Source organism: Vicia villosa, linkage group LG2, assembly GCF_029867415.1.
Source record: "Vicia villosa cultivar HV-30 ecotype Madison, WI linkage group LG2, Vvil1.0, whole genome shotgun sequence".
Classification (NCBI taxonomy): domain Eukaryota; kingdom Viridiplantae; phylum Streptophyta; class Magnoliopsida; order Fabales; family Fabaceae; genus Vicia; species Vicia villosa.
Genome location: NC_081181.1, coordinates 53,763,613 through 53,773,770, shown reverse-complemented (window position 1 = coordinate 53,773,770; position 10,158 = coordinate 53,763,613). Strand labels below are relative to the sequence as shown.

General features: G+C 33.1%; 1 pseudogene; it reads left to right on the top strand.

Annotated features, from left to right (window-relative positions):
- Positions 1 to 270: 270 nt before the first annotated feature.
- LOC131649064 (RNA-dependent RNA polymerase 1-like) lies at positions 271 to 9,956 on the top strand (annotated as a pseudogene).
- Positions 9,957 to 10,158: the final 202 nt, after the last annotated feature.

Sequence of the window (10,158 nt, the reverse complement as noted above, 5' to 3'; positions counted from 1 at the left end):
AACCTGAAGTAAAAGAACAAGAAGCAAGCATGGATGGAGAACCAGAAAAAGAATGATGTTGGTGCTTATAGGTCAGAGTCCTCTAGCCAAAGTGAGAAGAAACATAGACATGTTAAGAAGGGAAAGGAGAAGTTTGATAAAAGGAAGGTTCAATGCTACAATTACAACAAGTTTGACCATTTTGCTACTGACTGTTGATAAAATAAAGAAAACAAAAGTGAAGAAGCCAACATAATTAGGAATAACTCAGAGGAAGAACCTCTGCTAATGATGGTAACAGAAAAGGACATTGAAGCAATGGTGGATTATTTGCACATGGACATTGGTTGCTCCAATCATAAAACTGGAAATAAGCATTGGTTAATCAATTTTGACTCATATAAGAGCACCAAGATCATGTGTGCATATGATGAGTATCTAGATGCTGAGGGTATAAGAGATGTTCTGATAAAAGAGAGGGATGGCAAGACTGTGTTGATTAAGGATTTGTGGCATGTTCCTTGCAAGAAGAGTAATTTAATGAGTGTAGATAAATTGCTGGAGAAAGGATACTCAGTGACTATGGAACATAGCCTATTGAACCTTTATGACAACAACAAGAAGTTGATTATGCAATATGCACTTGAAATAAATAGAGCATTCAAGGTGAATTTAGAAGTTGATTAAACACAATGCCTCAACACAACAATTGTTGAAGAAGAAAGAAATCTATAACACAAGATGTTAGGGCATTTGACCTTTAGAAGCTTAGGACATTTGTGCCCCAAGAACCTAGTGCAAAGAATTCTAAGGATTAGAGCACCAGAAAAATCATGTGAAGTGTGCATGACAAGCAAGAAATCAAGGTTACCATTTGCATAAGAATTTTCTCAAAGAGCAACACATGTTTTGAGAGTGGTGCATTATGATGTATGTGGGCGATTTGAAGTACATTCACTTGGAGAAAACAAGTATATTTGGGTCGTTTGTGGATGAATGCACAAGGATGATGTGGGTGACACTTCTAAAATTCAAGCATGAAGTGTTTGTTAAGTTCAAGAAATTCAAGGTGAAGGCTGAGAAACAAAATGGTCATAGGTTAAAGATCCTTAGAACTTATGATGGAGGATAATTCACTTCAAATGAATTCAAGGAGTTCTATGAGGAGAAGGGGATTAAGCATGAAGTGACTGCTCCACACTCACCACAAATCAATGGCCTTGCTAAGAGAAGGAATCGAATTTTGCTTGACATGACAAGAAGCATGCTGAAAGAGAAAAACTTTCCCTACACATTATGGGGTGAAGCCATTGCCACTGCAGCATACATTATGTACAAATGCCCAACAAAACATCTAAGAAATGTGATTCCTCCTGAAAAATGGACCAGAAGAAGACAATGTTTTGGTCATCTCAAGGTTTTTGGATCTTTGTGTTTCAAGCATATACGTGATGCCACTAGAAGAAAGTTGGATGACACAAGCAAGATTATGGTGCTTGTAGGTTGCCATTCCATACAAACTTTACTGGCCTATTGTTGTACCCCAATTTTGACTAAAAGATCCCACCTCATGTTGCATTGAGCACCAAGAGTGTGATCATAATTATCATCATTATAATCATTCATGCATCATTTGTTAACCAAAAATATACAAAAAGATTGTGTTTGCTTGTTGCTTGTTTCCTAAGATAGGTGACTGATCAAGGAGCTCAAGCAAATTAGGATTTTGTGGCTCACAAAGGATCTCAAACTTTCACATATGCTAAAGTGATTCCCCTAATCAATATCTAATTCCAAGTGTGGTTCAATTCAAGATCAACAACTTTCAAATTCATATGGTACAAAATTAGGGTTTTTGACCTAATTCTCTATAGAGTTAATTTTTGGTCAAAGTATGGTTCCATGGATTACAACATGATTCATGGATCTCTAATTCCTCATTATAATCCACTCATTACATTCATTTGGCTAGAATAACTTGATTGATTTGATACTTAGAAGAATGCAATTCATTTGGAAAAAGTCAATTATTCAAAATCACCTTTGACTTTTGAGAAATTTGCTCAACCATGGACTTTTGAAGATCAAAATCATGATTATAAGATTATTGAAGTCATTTTATCAAGAAAAATCAAGAAAATCAATCAAGGGATCAAAAGTCAAAGATTAGGGTTTTGAATTTTTCATAAAGAAAATACATGTTTTAGGCATAAAGAAAATACATGTTTTATGCCAGATGGTGGATGTTTTCATATTTGTATTTCTTTTAAAAAAATTGGGATGATATATCTGATTTTAGGAACGGATATTTTTTTGTGGCTTTATCATTGAGAAATAGTATTTATTATTAAACTATTGTTGCTTTATGGAATATTACTACGACAATAACAATATTTTTGTTTGGAGCTCTAAGTAAAATCAGATATTCAATTTGAGAATAAGTGTACTAGAAATATAACATATGTATCCTATAATTACCTGATTTATTTAAAAATAAAAATATTCATGACCCATTTGGTTAAGTGAGAGGAGCTAAATGAATGTTGCTAGTCCTTACCAAGTTCGATTGTTGACCAAACAGGGTATGCGAACAGTTCCCGGCCAGACCGGTCCGGTCCGTGTTTGGAATTTATTTAAAAAGTCTTTTTCATGACCTAGCATTGACTGTGATACTTGTTTCTCAAATCCATTTTTGTTATTCTTGTTGTTGCTTTCGGTTGATGACTTAACTTCTAGGTTTTTTGTTGTCGTCCATGGTTGGATGCTAAAGTGAGGCTAAGAGGTTGTTATCATACATATTCTAACGTTTAGCATCCACATTTTTGCTAACGAATTTTCTTGAAGTGTTTCCTTTTCATGTTCCTAAATTGGTAGTTATGTGTTTCTTTTCCTGATTTTCATATTATTTTATAGCTAATTTGTTAATTTGTTAAGTTTTTTACCTAACAGTAGTTCGTGTGATATGATTTGCTGTACGTGAGCTCCGGGAAATGGAAAGAGATATTGATCCGAAGTCAAGTTCTATTGAATGCAGTTTGAATCATCTGAAACTGTATTTTGGTTGTCCGATCTCAAAGAAAAAACTCTTCGTTTTCTGGAAAAATGTGGATGTTGGTGTCGTTTTTAGGATTGGAATGAGCAAAGTGCGATTTTCTATGCGCCATAAGGATGAGAAGTTCAAACTTGAACTTTCTAAAGAGAATATTTGGAAGATTGAGTAGTATCAACAACCTGGTCAAACTGAAAAGAATCTCTTCGTCCAGGTTCTTAAGTTAGACTTTTATCAAGTTTTTTAAACCATGCATTTCATTTTCCTTTTTTTGTTTTAAATGTTGTTTTTCTTGTAATGTTTTTGTTTGCATTTAATGTATGATATGTCTCATTTATGCTTCAAATAAACTATGCCAGATGGTGGATGTTTTCATATTTGCATTTCTGTTAAAAAAAATTGGGATGATATATCTGATTTTAGGAACAGATATTTTTTTGTGCCTTTATCTTTGAGAAACAGTATTTATTATTAAACTATTGTTGCTTTATGAAATATTACTACGGTAATAACAATATTTTTATTTGGAGCTCTATGTAAAATCAGATATTCAATTTGAGAATAAAGAAATTTCAATGTTCAGAAATAGTTCTTCTATTAAAATCCATGTTTAGTGAACTTGAGAACATTGGTTTATGGTTCACCCCACGTGTTTGTTGTATTATACAGTTAGATCGGTAGTAAAATGTGAAGGGATGTATTCTAATTTTTTTGTTTTCTTTCACATTTCTTCTTGATTAAATTTTCATTAAAGATAATCAGTTTTATGTAATTTAATGCTTAATGAATAATGTATTACTTAAACCTAATTTAAGTCTCTCTAACTTTGGACTCTATCCGTACTCTTCTAAAATCATCACATATGATAAATCTTACTTCTTCTCTTATGTTCCCAGTTAATTGGTGCTCCTCAGATTTTTGAGCTAAATCTTTCTTCTGGTATAAGTGTATACGTTAATCCTTTGGAGAATTATCCCAAAGATTTGGTTCACGAAAGATGGATCCGTACCTTAGATGAAGGTGAGTAGAGAGATTCATGTAGACTGGACCGAGCCGGACGGCGGCACATTGGTGTGTCCTCACTCCTTTATAAAATTGTAGGTGCCCTTGAGCCCAACAACAATTGTTCAAATTGGAATATATATATACACTACTAATATTTGTGTTCCCTCAAATGTGGGACTTAAAATGAATCTTTTCAAATTCATCTCCATATTAGCTCTTACTTGTACTCATTTATTGCTCATTTAATGTCAATAAATCATTCCAACTCTTCCTCCAAATTATCATCATTCCAAGTATTCCAACATTTGTTGACGAGGAGCTGGATAAAATGTATTCAGCCAATTTAACTACAGGTATTCGTGAGATTAGGCGAAATGAGATATACTATAGGATTCTTTCCATCCTTCATAATGGCATAGATATTGGTGGTAGGAAGTTTGAATTTCTTGCTTTCTCATCAAGTCAGTTGCGTGAAAACTCGTTATGGATGTTTGCTCGTACAACTGAAATTACTGCCAATTCCATAAGGAAGTGGATGGGAGATTTTAGCGGGATAAAAAACGTTCCTAACTATGCTGCTAGACTCGGACAATCTTTTGGTTCGTCTACTGAAACTCTAACAGTCAGCAAGAAAAAAGAAATTGAGTTTATTCCCGATGTACAGGATGAATAGGGTGAATATGTCTTCTCTGATGAAATTGGAAAAATATCTCTTAAGCTTGCTGACAAGGTGGCTAAAAAATGTGGTCTTGAATCTACGCCATCCGCCTTTCAGATTCGGTGGGGCGGGTAAAAAGGAGTTGTGGCTGTTGATCCAACTTCTTCAGATTTGAAGTTGTCACTGAGGGAGAGCATGCACAAATATGATTCAAAAATAGAAGAACTCGATGTTTTAGCATATAGTACGTTTCAGCCTTGTTATCTTAATCGACAGTTGATTACCCTCTTATCAACTCTCGGTGTTGAGGACAGTGTTTTCGAGAAAAAACAGAAAGAAGCTGTTGATCAACTGAACACTATACTAACAAATTCAACAAAGGCACGAGAGGTTTTGGACTTGATGTCTTCCGGGGAGATCGCCAATATTCTGAAGGAGATGCTTATTTGTGGCTACAAGCCTAATGTTGAACCGTTTCTTTCAATGATGGTGCAGAGATTTAGGACATCAAAGTTATTGGAATTGCAACAAAAAACTAGGATACTTATTCCAGAGGGAAGAGCAATGATGGGAGTTCTAGATGAAACTAGAACCCTTGAATATGGTGAAGTTTTTATTCAGTATTCTAACAGCAGCTTCAGCAGTCGTCCTCATGTTGTCAAAGGTAAGGTCGTAGTAGCGAAAAACCCGTGCTTGCACCCGGGCGATGTTCGTGTTTTGAAGGCTGTTGATGCACTACAAGAAAAGTGTGATATAGCCACCAAATGTTACGACGTGATTATCACGTGGCTCAAAAAAGTGAGTTGCGACGTGATAATCACGTCACTAAAAGTTTTTTATATTAAAAAACTAAAACCAACGTTGGCACATGGGGTGTCTTTAAATAATATTTAAAAAAAAAAGTTGCGAAATGAAAAACACGTCGCAACCTTTAAATAAAATAAAAAAAATTAAAAGCAGATAAAGTAGTCTCACAAAGGGGGAAAATTCAAAGGGGGGAATTTCAAATTTTCATTTTTTTTTGTTGCGGCGTGTATTTCACGTCGCAACCTTTTTTTGTTAAACACGCCAGCATTTATGTACAGTCATGTGTGCAGTTGACTGACACATTTATTACTGTGTAGAAGTTGCGACGTGATTTTCACTTCGCAACGTCGACACGTGAAAATCACGTCGCTAAAGGCATTATACCAATTCGTTGGAACTCCTCTTCCCAGAACCCCCTTTCTCCTCTTTCTTTCTTTCTTTTCCTCTTCTCCTCTTCTCCTTCTTCCCCCAAACCCTCTTCCTATCCTCCATAATCAACCATCCTCCCTCCTCAATCCACCATTTTCATTCTCAAATTCATCATCACAACCCCCCATTTCCAGGTAAACATTCAAACCTCACTTGTTCTTGTCAATTTTTTATTTTATTTTTTGTAAAAATCTGATTTTAATATATATTTGTAGGTGAAGCATTGTTGATTTTGATTCAAGGATAACAAGGAGCTCACTCAATATTGTTCAACTTCATTGAGGTATTTTTTTTTTCAATTTTATTTATATAATTTTTGAGATTTTTTTATGTGATTATTGATATATATATATATATATATATATATATATATATATATATATATATATATATATATATATATATATATATATATATATATATATATATATATATATATATATATATATATATATATATATATATATATATATATATATATATATATATATATATATATATATATATATATATATATATATATATATATATATATATATATATATATATATATATATATATATATATATATATATATATATATATATATATATATATATATATATATATATATATATATATATATATATATATATATATATATATATATATATATATATATATATATATATATATATATATATGTTATAGATTAATTTGTGAGATTTTTTTATGAGATTTTTGTAGTATGTATATATAATTTTTAGAATGTTAATTTGATATATAATTTTTAGAATGTTAATTATTAGAATATTATAATAATTAGAATGCATATTATTTATAGTATGTATATATATAGATTAATTTATAGAATGTATATTATTTATAGTATGTATATATATAGATTAATTTATAGAATGCATATTATTTGGTTAAAGTTGAGTATTATATTTGGTTAAGCTATCCGTATTATATTTGGTTAAGCTATCGGTATTATTTGGTTAAAGTTGGGTATTATATTTGGTTAAGCTATCCGTATTATATTTGGTTAAGCTATCGGTATTTCTTTAAGCGATGAATTGTGATGTATTTGGTGGTGATTGTGAAGTGCCGATAAAGTGTTGATATATATGAATCAAATTGGTGATCAAAGTTAGAATGTATGTGTTATAATGTATGAGTTAAATCGGGATTATTATTCTGATTTATTAATTAATTCCGACAGGTAGAATGTATGTGTTATAATGTATGAATTAAATCGGTATTATTATTCTGATTTATTAATTAATTCTGACAGGTAGAATGTATGTGTTATAATTTTCATGTGGCATGTGACATGTTGTGGCGTGAAAATCATGTGGCAACTAAATTTGTGGCGTGAAATTCATGTGGCAACTAAATTATATTTAACTTTTTTTTGTATGTGTAGGATGATTATCAGGCATTGCTTGTACAATTTCTGACTGCTAATCCTAAGTATACTCCAAGACCGGGAGAGCCGCTTCATCCAGATGTAGATTTTTATCTTTGGAGTAAAGTCATTGGCGGCAAGGGGCCTAACGGGTGTTTTTTTGGTGGTGGAAATTTGGCAGGCACCTTGAGATCTGATGATAGAACTCTATATCAAAGAGTTCTCGACGGGGAAGGAGGTTCACGTCCTGTAACTTTAACAGATGAACAGAGAGACACTGTAAGACAATTGGCGATAAATGAGGTGAGGCGTGAGGCGGCGGAACGTGAAGCGGCACTGAAAGCCCAAATGGAGGCCCAAATGGAGGCCCAAATGGAGGCCCAAATGAGGGCAATGCAGAGTGAGCATCAGCGGGAAATGGAGGTCATGGCGAAAAGACAATCGGATATGGAGGCACAAATGCGACAATTTATGCAATCCTTTGGTGGAAACCAAAATATGGGGAGTTCTGCGCCGACTGATCAGAAAAATCTAAATGAGGATGAGTTTCCCGACCCGGATTGATTGTTGATTTAGTTTAGTTTTTATTTTGTTGTTATAACTTTTAATTTTGAATTTGTGTAAACTATTAATTAAATTATAATTACATTATTTAGTAATATTAGATTTATAATTTTACTTTCTTAATTTTAATATTAGATTTATATTTAGTTTATTGAATTAATTTATAAATTTTAATATATTTAGTTTATAAACTTAATATATATATATATATATATATATATATATATATATATATATATATATATTTGGTTTTTCCAAAAAAAAAAAATATTAGTGACGTGATTTCCATGTCACTAAGTAGTGACATGAAAATCACGTCGCAACATTAGACATTAAATGCGCATGTTAGTTGACTCCTAGGCAAATTTAGTGACGTGATTGCCATGTCACTAAGTAGTGACATGTAAATCACGTCGCAACTAAAGTTGCTTTTCTGACCCAAACGCTGCTACGCCTGCTCTGACCGAAAATGCATTAATCTCTGACCCAAATTTTGCGACGTGATTTTCACTTCACCAAATAGTGAAGTGAAAATCACGTCACTAAAAATTGCCACCTTGCCTCCTGCGACGTGAATTTTCACTTCGCAAATATTGGTTTGTGATGTGATTTTTTGATTAGTGGCGTGATATTCACGTCACTACTGAGACTTTTTTTTGTAGTGATGTGACAGATTTGAACCACATGATGGTTTGTATTGTTTTCCCTCAAAAAGGTCACAGGTAGATATATTGTTTCGTTATGCATCAACCATTATGCATGATCAATAAAATACAATATTTCTTTAGATTATGTTTAGGAACATGGTAAACACAATACTTCAATTTCACTTTATTAAGTTTTAAAAACATTTTATAGTGTTCTTATTGAAAAGCAAATTGAGATGTTGCTTCCCTATATTCTCAAGTTCTTTTATTTTAAAACTGTCTGTTGACACTGATACCTGATTTCTAATATCAGGCCACATCCAAATGAATGTTCGGGAAGTGATCTAGACGGTGACATCTACTTTGTTTGTTGGGATTCGGAATTGATTCCACCTCAAACGATTGAACCAATGAAGTATGATTGTGCTCGACTTAAAGGATTGAACCGTGATGTGGACATTGTGGTACTTTCCTCTGACTTTTACATCCATATACAATTTTTCTTGTATTTTTTATTTATGATTTTAGCAACTTGTGCATTGTGATTTTTGTTGCGCATGCGATATTCTTTGCTGTTTTCATAAACTCGTGTTTTGTGCTATAACTCGTGATCTTTGTAAGACATGTGCTATATGGACATAATTTGGTTTCATGGTGTAGGATGTGAAAGAGTTTTTTGCAAATTACTCGGTCAATGACAGTCTTGGAATAATTGCCAGTGCACACACTGTCCATGCAAGACCAAAAAAGCAATGTAGGAGCCATGTATTGAACTTGCAAAACAATTCTCGATAGCAGTTGACTTTTCAAAAACTGGTATTCCAGGAGAAATGCCTCCTGAACTTTGTGTCAAAGAATATCCAGACTTTATGGAGAAGCGTTACAAACAAACCTATAAATCAGTTAATGTATTAGGAAAGCTCTTTAGAAAATTTGAAGGAATTTCAACAAAAGAGGGTTCAGTTACATCCTTTACACTTGAACTGGCTAAAAAGTCGTATGATCCCGACATGGAAGTTGAGGGCTTTGAGAATTATGTCAAAGATGCCTTCTCTATGAAATCCAATTATGACTACAAGTTGGGAAATCTGATGGAATATTATGGTATCAAAAGTGAATCAGAAATCCTTACTGAGAATATCATGAAAACGTCGAAATCTCTCACCAAAAGAAGTGACGCGTGCGGATGCGGATGCGATTACTATGGTTGTACGGTCTCTAAGAAAAGAGGCAAGAAGTTGGTTCTTAGATTCTGGAAGTGATGATGCAAATGCAAAAGCTTCTGCTTGGTATTATGTTACTTATTATCATCATAGTTACTATGGTAAGTACAATGAAGGTATGGACAGGGATCATTTTCTAAGCTTTCCATGGTGTGTTTACGATTTGCTTGTCGAAATCAAGAAGGGGAAGGGAAAGCAAGAGTGAGTATGCCTTCTAGCAGGGAGTAAAGTGCCCTCTAGGATATGAAACACAAAGGAGAAAAATATTTAATGCTTTAAGTTGTGAATTGATATTTAATTTAATCTATTACATTATAGATTGACAAAAGCGAGACTACCTGATCTAGCAAAAAGAAAGCCCAAGCTCTAGGCATGGCCACATTGACAGCTGAGAATAGTCAATATCC